Source organism: Salmo salar, chromosome ssa18 (assembly GCF_905237065.1).
Source record: "Salmo salar chromosome ssa18, Ssal_v3.1, whole genome shotgun sequence".
NCBI classification, from domain to species: Eukaryota; Metazoa; Chordata; class Actinopteri; order Salmoniformes; family Salmonidae; genus Salmo; species Salmo salar.
Window position 1 is genome coordinate 13,763,733 of NC_059459.1, and position 10,295 is coordinate 13,774,027.

The 10,295-nt window shown below is 39.5% G+C and overlaps 1 protein-coding gene across 2 annotated transcripts in view; it reads right to left on the reverse strand.

The window, feature by feature from the left end:
* bmpr1aa (bone morphogenetic protein receptor, type IAa) overlaps positions 1 to 7,815 on the reverse strand; it is a 70,171-nt gene extending 62,356 nt beyond the window's left edge. For both annotated transcript variants that reach the window (XM_014154032.2, XM_014154031.2), the window contains exon 1: positions 7,534 to 7,815. The gene's annotated coding sequence lies outside the window, so the exon portion shown is untranslated. The remainder of the gene's footprint in view (positions 1 to 7,533) is intronic.
* Positions 7,816 to 10,295: the final 2,480 nt, after the last annotated feature.

Genomic DNA, 10,295 nt, shown 5'->3' on the forward strand with positions numbered 1-10,295 from the left:
GATGCAGTCTATCACAGTGCCATCCGTTTTGTCACCAAAGCCCCATATACCACCCACCACTGCGACCTGTACGCTCTCATTGGCTGGCCTTCGCTTCATAATCGTCGCCAAACACATTGGCTCCAGGTCATCTACAAGACCCTGCTAGGTAAAGTCCCCCCTTATCTCCGCTCACTGGTCACCATAGCAGCACCCACCTGTCGCACGCGCTCCAGCAGGTATATCTCTCTGGTCAACCCTAAAGCCAACTCCTCCTTTGGTCGTCTCTCCTTCCAGTTCTCTGCTGCCAATGACTGGAACGAACTACAAAAATCTCTGAAACTGGAAACACTTATCTCCCTCACTAGCTTTAAGCACCAGCTATCAGAGCAGCTCCCAGATCACTGCACCTGTACATAGCCCATCTATAATTTAGCCCAAACTACTACCTCTTCCCCTACTGTATTTATTTATTTAATTTATTATTTTGCTCCTTTGCACCATATTATTTATAGTTTAACTTTGAACTTTCTTCAAATCTACCATTCCAGTGTTTTACTTGCTATACTTTATTTACTTTGCCACCATAGCCTTTTTTGCCTTTACCTCCCTTATCTCACATCATTTGCTCACATTGTATATAGTCTTATTTTTTTCTACTGTATCATTGATTGTATGTTGTTTTACTCCATGTGTAACTCTGTGTTTTTGTATGTTGTCGAACTGCTTTGCTTTATCTTGGCCAGGTCGCAATTGTAAATGAGAACTTGTTCTCAACTTGCCTACCTGGTTAAATAAAGGTGAAATAAAATAAATAAATAAAATAAAATATTGGAAAAACAAAATGGGCTATTCCTTTACAGGCAACATGTTGAATTAGGGCTGGGTGATATCGTTGTTTAAGGTATACCAGTACGGATCCACAAACAGGTATAGATTTTTATGATACTGCCTAAAATGTTGATACAATGCAAAAAAAATAAAGAAATTGGATTACTTCACTAGCTAGGTTTCCATCCAATTGGCGACATATTCTCATGTGAATATTGTAAAATCTGCATAAAACCTAACACGCACATTTTCCCACCAACTGACATGTTGCCGATAAAAGGCTGTGCGTGATGACGTAGTGCACATCAAAATAGTTTTGCAGTTAAATTCCCTTGTACCAAATATATATATATTTTTTAAAGTTAAATGGGTTTCTATTGCATTTACCTATACTGATGGTTTGCACCAAAAAATAATTGCTTTATATAGCGACTGTGCCCACTCTGGTATTGGCACGTGCGCTCTAGCCAACAGTGCTGTCTGTGAGCTGCTGGCTAGAGTGCACGTATAGCCTACATGAGATATGGACAAAAGTGAGATTTCTATTTTTTCAAACGGCAGCCAAGTATTGATTATCTCCAGAATAAGACTAGATATTTATTGGAAAGGAGCATCCTCGCCTTGCACTTTCACCACCCTGTGAAGTTCATAACTTATTTAATCTGTAGTTTAATAAACTGCATGCTTTCCCAGCAAGTCATAATGGGAGGACCTCACAACATGACATAGAAATTACTTCGATATGATGGTTAATATATCAATATTTGCACATAAAAGCAGTTCCACAGACATTTCTCGCATAATTCATTTTACTGACACAAAAAGATCACCTCGTCTAGCGTATTTTGTTTAATCAACATTTGGAAAGTTTACCCATTTTTTTTCAGTTTCCATCAAGCCTGTCATTCATTTTTTTATCCGACATGTACTTTATTTGCATCAAAAAGGTTGGCTGTAAACATGGTTACAGTCAGTTGTCCTCGTTTGGTTGAGTATAACAGCCTTATGTTGAATTGTTACATATGTAAATTAATCTTTGTCACAAGAAAACAAAGTGTAAAGATTGCAAATAGATGAAATGTCCAGCATATTTCCAAAAGCCAGCGGGAATTGCGACAGGTTTATACAGCCTACAGGGAGCAGAGTAGACTTAGGCGGTATACCGTATATAGGGGTATTTGGAAAGAGCGACGGGGTGGTTTTTCAATACAGGCTAAACTATTTATTTGAAGTTTAATACATTTGAATGTGTAGCTTTCACCTGTCAGATCAGTTTTCATTATGAAGCTTACCAGTAGTACCCAGTCATGTGGTGTTTATTTACAATCACAAGAGACCGGAGCCTTGAGTCACTCAATGTTGTGCGGCACGCGCCAGGTGATCTAGTTACAGACTGGAATTCACAATTAAATGTTTGCCAGCAAGACATCTTATAACTATTAAGTTAACTGTCTAAAATGTGCTAAATTCTCTGCAGTTCTACATTTGGTTTGATAATTTAGTAGCTAGTTCGCTATCTAGATAAGTGGCTAGCTTCTTCCAAATTCAAGCTTCGCTTGCCGGTAACAGCAGAGAATCCCCTCCTGGATTCTAATATTTGTTTGGTGCGTACAGCAAACTGTGTAGCATTTTTTAGTTACTTGTATAACTTTGAGCTGGGATGTCTGTCTGGAAAATAGTTTAGGTCAGAGACTGTACAGAATGTTCACAATGCACTAGTTAGCATTCTCTATGGGATTTTACATGTACTTGTTAGCATTGCTAACTTTAGGATTACAAATGCTCAGTGGAGTTTGAAAATAGCGCCCCTTGTATTCAGTGTTGGTATTACCAAATATCCCAGTATGGCACAAGGTCAGTATGAAGGTATGACAATCTGGATACCGCCCAAGCCTAGAGCACTCCTAAACTCCATCGTTCTCTGGCTGAAACAGTTCTCTGTGTACATTCTAATGGTGATGGGTTAGATTTACAGTCTTTATATAGCTGCTTCTCTACGCTCCAGAGAGGCTGCTGGAGTCTGAGGTGGATGTATGGAGAGAGTAGGATTGCATGTTGTTTTCTACCACCATCTCAGCCACTCTGTCTCCAGGCTGAGGGGATGGGGAGGGGGTTATGGGAAGGAGAGGGGGGGGTTGACTGGGGGAGGCGCAGCAGAAAGAGGAAGGCGTTGGGATGTGAAACTTGATCGGTGCTCTACCCCCTCCCTCCCCACCATCATCTCCACCACCTTCCCACTGCCACCTCGCCAGAAAGCCTTTGAGACTCCTCGAGCAATCTGATCCCTCACTCTGCCTCAGATTGGAAACGCTCTCAGAGAGGGGAGAGAGGGCTGCAGGACAACAGAAGCAAGGCAGGGGGAAAGACATTCTTAAACATAAAGGGAGGTTAGAAAAACAAGCATTGTGGATTTAAAGTGCTTGAGAAAATATATGAGCAGGAGAATGTTTTGCTTCCCTCTTTCCCTGCACTAAGAGCAAGAAAGAGCAGGCAAGTTCTGGTTTATGTTAGACTTTAGTACTGAAACAACTGTATTTCTAGGAAATAAATAGTCCCATCAATACACACACCACATACTAAGAATGGACTTCATGAAAACAATGTAGGCTATTTAATGAAAGTACATTCATAAGCATATTTTCATTTCCCATATGTAGGCTATGCCCATTTCAAAGTTCAACTGCAATGGCAGCTGTCGAGCAGGAGCATGGGAGACAAAAAAACAAATGGCCCATGCGTGATAATCATTCTACTAAAAAGATGATACTTCCATCTAGCTACATCCTCCTGATAAAGAGCAAACCTCTGATCTTTACATCATGTGCATATAAATCATATCTGAATCCATGCCCATTTCTGTCTAAACTCCATTACGTTCACTCCAGATGCCGTGCAGTAACAGAGCTCTGGCTAATGAATCACCCTCAGCTCCAGAGCAGGGCTAGACTCCTGCTATAGTCACTGTGTCAGATCAAGATACTGGGTACACAATTACTGCTAGAGACACTAGGCTTAGGTCTATATGAACTATGAAGACATTCAGCTCTGTCTAAATATTGACATTTCTTGTCAAGTGCTTAATTATGGTTTGAATACCTGGAACAATCCTCACCGTGAGATTATTAGCCATTCTTCCTCTACCTCCTCAACTACTGGCCTGTGTTATTTCAGTAATGGAGAGCCCCGGGTAAGCCGTAGAATGTACAGCTGTCTGGCATATGTATAATGTTAGACTTTAGATTTAATTTATTTTTCCTCCCCCTTTATAAATCTACTTCTCCTACCCCATGCCTCTCCTCCAGGCCCCTTAAAGTAGACAGTTTCACAGTCAGGGCCTCCATCTGGTTTTTGACCTCCCTACGTTCCGGACCCCTTTCACTCCAAGGTTGCCTTCAGCATTGGATTGTGGGTAGCACAATGCAGTGCCATCCCACTCCAGGCTCAAATTAAAACCAGCTTTTCACTTTGTACAGATGAGAAAAGCATGGCCAAAAATGTTCCATTCAGATCCGACTGACACCCCATGAGAGAGAGGAGACAGTATTTTCCCTGTGAAAAGCAGACCTCTTGCTAATGAAGTAGTGTGTGTATGAGTGTTTGGAGTGTGTGTATTGCCAGATTTGAAGGTGTCTCACTAACTCCAATACTTTCACACAATCACTAACAAGGTTCGCTGATTGCATAATTGAGGCCTACAACATCAGATTAAATATTGTGCCATACAACTGTAATTTCAATTTAGGCCACATACCACATCCAGACAAATGAACTAGCAAGGGACCAAAAACCTGATTTAATACTTTCATCATCACTGAGGACTTTATCACATTACATGTTGATGATAGAACAATTTATGATGAGCAATGATGATAGTCCACAGGGAATTCAACCATTGACCTGGCACTGTTTTACGGGCTCCTAACCAACTGTGCTATTTCTTTTGTTTTTTCGCATTGTTTGTAACTTATTTTGTACACAATGTTGCTGCTACAGTCTCTTATGAGCAAAAAGAGCTTCTGGACATCAGAACAGTTACTCACCTCGAACTGGACAAAGATTTTTTTCTTTAATGAGTCCTACGCGAAGAATATACTGCATTCCCGAGACCAGGCCCAAATCAGTGTCATTCGCATGAAGAAAAGATGGACATACAGGGGGCGGAGGTCGGGGTGGCTTGTGAGAATTTGTCGGCGAGTGGGTAAACCGCCACTACCATCCATCCTATTGGCCAATGTGCAATCACTGGAAAATAAACTGGATGATCTACGATCAAGACTATCCTACCAACGGGACATTCAAAACGGTAATATCTTATGTTTCACCAAGCCGTGGCTGAACGACGACGCGAATAATCTAGAACTGGCTGGGGTTTCCGTGAATCGGCAGGACAGAGCAGTTACATCTGGTAAGACGAGGGGCGGGGGTGTGTGTCTATTTGCCAATAACAGCAGGTGTGCAATGTCTAATATTAAAGAAGTCTCGAGGTATTGCTTGCCTGAGGTAGAGTACCTCATGATAAGCTGTAGACCACACTATCTACCAAGAGAGTTCTCATCTATATTATTCATTGCCATTTATTTACCACCACAAACCGACACTGGCACTAAGACCGCACTCAACGAGCTGTGTAAGGCCATAAGCAAACAAGAAAATGCTTATCCAGAAATGACACTCTTAGTAGCCTGGGACTTCAATGCAGGCAAACTTAAATCAGTTTTACCTCATTTCTACCAGCATGTCACATGTGCAACCAGAGAGAGAAAATAAATAAATTACATTTAAAAAAACTCTAGACCCCCATAATTCTATCCTTCTGATTCCTGCTTACACGCAAAAACTAAAGCAGGAAGTACCAGTGTCTCAGTCAATGATGCAGATGCTACAGGACTGTTTTGCTAGCACAGACTGGAATATGTTCCGGGATTCATCTAATGGTGTTGAGGAGTATACCACCTCAGTCATCGGCTTCATCAATAAGTGCATCAACGACATCGTCCCCACAGTAACCGTACATACATATCCCAACCAGAAGCCATGGATTACAGGATAGAGATATATTTTTAATTTTATTTTGTAAATATTTTCTTTACTATTTATTGACCTGCATTGTTGGTAAGCATTTCACGGTAAGGTCTACACCTGTTGTATTCAGAGCATGTGACAAATAAAATTTGATAGCCTACCCAAAACCCCTTCATTCAAACTACATGTGTGCTTATAGCTAGCAAATTGAGAGCTGATGTGAAGTCTCATTATTTAAATAGCGCTACACATAGGATTAGTGTAGGGAATTATTGTACCATATAAAAATCACTGAAATATATTTTAAATTAAACATTTGTTTTTACAGGTGTTTGTAAGCTGTTGGACCAAAACCCAAAGTAAAAAGGCTCAACTCCCACTTGAGCCTTTTTGGTCCACCCGCTTCAAACAGCTGTAAAAAAAATTATACTTTTTTGTTATTGAAAATATATATTTTAGATGGTACAATGATTAGCTACACTATTCAGTGCTTGTTTTCTCACAGACTGAAATTGAGCAAACAGTGTAGAATTAACAACCAGGAAATGACAGAGCAATTTCCACTAAATAACAGCCAAAGTCAGAACAGCTTTCCCATTTTGACAGATACACACACACACACACACACACACACACACACACACACACAACCCCCCCGCGGGAGAAATCAATAGGCAAATATCACAGCCAATCAACACTGGCGGGTTAGTAATAGTGTGAAACACTATCATTCCACTATTAGCAACAGACAAGTTCTGAAATGCAAAAAAAATTATCCTGTGTGTAACACCTATAAATAAGCATCATTAATGCCCACTTGGATGATTATTTGTTATCAGTACTTGAGGTGGTAACATTATGCCTTCTTCAGTCCTCTGGACCTCAACACTTGTTACAAAACACACTCACAATGACAGAACACTGAATTGGCCTACTTTGAGACAACTGCCCGTTTTTATCGGTGAACAACTAAAGTTAATGTTAGCAATGTATAATCAATACATTTAGGAACGTTAGGCTAGCCTACTAGTTAGGCTTGTAAGTTAGAATTTACTAACGTTACTTGTCAACAATGTTGACTATTAACTAAACATAGTCAACCTCTGCAGGAAGGGAAAAAGACTTGATTAATATCATAATTTCATTTGATACAAATGGTTCCAACCTCATGACATTCACTGTCAAATTTGTAACACATTGTTGCAATGTCTCCTGAAGCGCAGTAAGTACAATAATTGTTGCTGGCTAGCACCGCTCTGTGCTAACTAACAAGACAACTTTCATTGTATAGCGAGTGAATTCATTTATAAAACAATTTAAACTGGAGGAAAAAAAGAAACAAATAATACTCTGGATAACCAATTCTGTAAATATCAAAGTTCAGTGTTAGGTTTGCTAGTTGAAGTAACGTTACTAGAAAACGAGTTAGTTAGTTATTTACATTTATTTGGCTAAGCTAACGTTAGCGAGCTAGCGCCAACAATCTAGTTCACTTATAGTAAACTCTGGCAAACAAGTGGCTACATTCAAACCACTGCCAACATAGTCTAACAAAAATAAAACTACAGCAACTTTTATAATGAAGACAACTTTTCTTTAGCTACGTTCTGTTATTTTTCAGAAGCTAAAACAAACTTTTTCCACAAAGTCAGAGCAGAATTCATAGGTTTATGATGTAGCCTAGATGTAATCCCACCTCACCTTTTTCTCCAGCAGATGTGGCCAATCCTTTTGGTTCCGGGCGATCACTCCCTTATATCTATATATTTCGTATTGAAGTTGCAAAATGTTGTGTATATTTTCCAAAAATTATGTTTTACGTCGGCCCAGCTCTCCTTGCTATGTTTCAGGCTCCGACTATGTCATTTGATCAAGCGCACATACCCAGTCCTGCGCGAGACAAGATAATTCCAGACCAAAACCTTCCAATCACTGCAGCGAGTGCGCAACCATTTGAGGGGGAGCGGGTCGCGGTGGGAGTATTTCTATGGATAATTCAAGTATGTCCCAATTACTTCTAACGCCCCCTGGCGTAAATGGACAGATCTACTGTATTCGTATTTCTCTGACATCAAATTAGACACATACATGCAGTAGTCTACTCACAAATAGAACAGTCTGGATAGTAAGAGACATATGTCGGAGAAGAAGGGTGGCGTGGAAGAGGGAGGAGGCAATGGGCTGGAGAGGTATTAGAAACTGGAGAAGTAGAGAGAGGGTGAAAAAGGAGAACAAGGTGGAAGGGGTGAGTGAGGAGATGAGTGATTCAAGAACATGGATAAAGGAGATTAAGAACTAAAGGGTGGAAAGGATAGTGATGAGGAGGATAGGGGATGAAGAATAAGGGAGATGAGAGGGAACAATAAATCAAGGTGAAAGACATTCACGCTGTGAAATAAAATGTTTATTGAAAGATTTCAAAGATTCAACCTGTCCTAGAGATCTTGAGATACCAGCCGCCTTTCAATATTGACTCCCATAATACAGGCAAACGTGTGGTTGTAAAACAACAAATTGTGATTGGTAGTCTTTACTGAACAATATACAGGACATTAAGATCATGGTATTCAATACACAGCATGCATAAATTAAGGCCATCCCTCTAGCACAGTCCATTCAGGAAGTCCTCGATAGAGAGGAAATCAAGCCCATTTCCTTCCCAAGATTGATACACACACGCACAGATTAATCTCATACAATTATATATACTATGTCACAGTAGACTGTTCAAATCTAAAATCTTCAAGGTATATCCTTTCTCCATGTAATTCTGTTCTGATAGCAGTCAGATGCAGTTCACTAAAAGCAATGCATAAAACATTTTCCTATTTTGATGCATAGTTAGTGTTATCGCAGGCCAGGCATTTGAAATATGGGGTTTTACACTCCAAATACATAAATGTTCCACATAAAAATACCTTGTTTATAAAGACGATAGGGTTCTAAGTACAAATGCAGCAAGAGATGAAACAAGGTAATGTGTTATTGATAATATACAATAGAAAAAAGACAACAATCCTATTCCTCCAACACAGTCCAGCCCCCAAAAATAAAATCATACAACCACTCAAAGGCCATATTTCAGTTAGTGCTTCAAAAACAAATTCATGTTTAAATAAGTAAATCAATTATCAGCTTTAAGAGTGGTTGTTATCTCATTCCAAGTATGTCTATTTTAAGAAAAATACTACTCTAGAAAAATACTTTCCCCCATCAAAACATAGAACATGGAAGAAGAAGCAATCCCTTTTACACACTGGATATAAATCTTGCAGCCATACAAGTGTTTAATATGCAACGATACAGAAATAACGTGTGAACCAAAATCAGAAAGACCACTCAGAAAACTAAAACTGACATTAAAAGGGATCGTCTTAATACAGTGTCATAGCATAGTAACATGTGTGTCATATAGATTGTTTAGGGAGAACTAGCCAGGAGGGAGGGAAGAATTGAGAGTGAAGAGAATGATAAGGATACTTATGTCTCTCTATACATAGGGCAGAGATGCACCAGAGAGAACTCTTACCTAAATGGAATGAATGATTGACAGCAGAGAGAAGTTATGGTCATATTTGGGAATGGACTGTGAAATTATATAAAACTGTAATATATGTGATACACTATTGTTTTATGGTGTTATTGCCAATGTTGACTACAGAAGTGAGCATTGGAACCACATACAGTACCAGTCAAAAGTTTGGACACACCTACTCATTCAAGGGTTTTTCTTTATTTTTACTATTTTCTAAATTGTAGAATTAAGCAATATGGCACAAGGGTATGTGGTATACAGTCGGATATACCACGGCTGTCAGCCAATCAGCATTCAGGGCTCGAACCACCCAGTTTATAATAACAGTGAAGACATCAAAATGATGAAATAACACATATGGAATCATGTAGTAACCAACAAAGTGTTAAACAAACAAAATATATTTTATATTTGAGATTCTTCAAAGTAGCCACCCTTTGCCTTGATGACAACTTTGCACACTCTTGGCATTATCTCAACCAGCTTCATGCATTTCAATTAACAGGTGTGCCTTGTTAAAGTTAATTTATGGAATTTCTTTCCTTCTTAATGCGTTTGAGCCAATCAGTTCTGTTGTGACAAGGTAGGGGTGGTATACAGAAGATAGCCCTATTTGGTAAAAGACCAAGTCCATATTATAGCAAGAACAGCTCAAATAAGCAAAGAGAAACGACAGTCCATCATTACTTTAAGAAATTAAGGTCAGTCAATCCGGAAAATTTCAAGAACTTTCATGTGCAATCGCAAAAACCATCAAGCGCTATGATGAAACTGGCTCTCATGAGAACTGCCACAGGAAAGGAAGACCCAGAGTTACCTCTGCTGCAGAGGATAAGTTCATTAGAGTTACCAGCCTCAGAAATTGCAGCCCAAATAAATGCTTCACTGAGGTCAATTAACAGACACATCTCAACATCAACTATTCAGA